Below are 906 nucleotides of genomic sequence, written 5' to 3' on the forward strand. Positions count from 1 at the left end.
AACAAGTGGCCTCATTACCCATCAGAAACTAAGAGTTAATAGGCTGGTTTTCATAAATCTAATACCATTTTCATGAGATTTATATTTAAAATACTTTAATATGACATCAATGAGAGCACTAAAATCATCATGTAAATATATGTGATAGGTGGATAAACTTAACTTTTTTATATTACAAAGCATAGACTCATTGGGCTTTAACAAAGAATTTATGAATTTTGAAAAGCAAGATTCCAATTTATGAAATTTCAATGTAAAAAATTATAATATCGCAATTGCTTCTCGGCCTTTTGGCTAAGATCAAGTGTAAAAAATTATAATATCATTTTAAATGGGAAAAAACTCAAGATCCCAGTTTACCAGAAACTATGATATTTAAAGTATTTTGTATAGCATACAATCCAAACCCCTTTCACTAAAGTGTAACTTTTTTAGAACTTCATTCTTTCTTTGAATTATTTTCCAATTGCTCAAAGTATCACTTGCACCAAAGATTGTATCAGAGCCTTTGAATGATAGGTAATGACCTAATTCATAGTCTCAAATTAACTGACAACAATGTGCATCATTGAATGATGAACAATTTTTTTTTTTTTTTAAGATTGTAGTTATTTGAGAGAGGGAGCGAGAGCACAAGCAAGGGGAGGAGCAGAGGGAGAGGGAGAAGCAGACTCCCCACTAAGCAGGGAGCCCAACTCCACTAGGGGCTCGATCCTTGGACTCCAAGATTATGTCCTGAGCTGAAGGCAGACGCTCAACCAACTGAGCCACCCAGCTGCCCTGAATGATGAACAATTCTTAAATTTTGGAATTACATTTATTTTGCATATGAGTTTCCTTGGGGCCCCACAGGTTAGACTGATCATCATGTCCCTGTATTCACTGATTCTGCAAAAATCAGATTAT

General features: G+C 34.5%; 1 pseudogene; it reads left to right on the forward strand.

The window, feature by feature from the left end:
• The first annotated feature begins 274 nt into the window (after positions 1–274).
• LOC118012788 lies at positions 275–431 on the forward strand (annotated as a pseudogene).
• Positions 432–906: the final 475 nt, after the last annotated feature.

The sequence above is a fragment of the Mirounga leonina genome, unplaced genomic scaffold, assembly GCF_011800145.1.
Source record: "Mirounga leonina isolate KUSES-001 unplaced genomic scaffold, KU_Mleo_1.0 Mir_151, whole genome shotgun sequence".
Taxonomy (NCBI): domain Eukaryota; kingdom Metazoa; phylum Chordata; class Mammalia; order Carnivora; family Phocidae; genus Mirounga; species Mirounga leonina.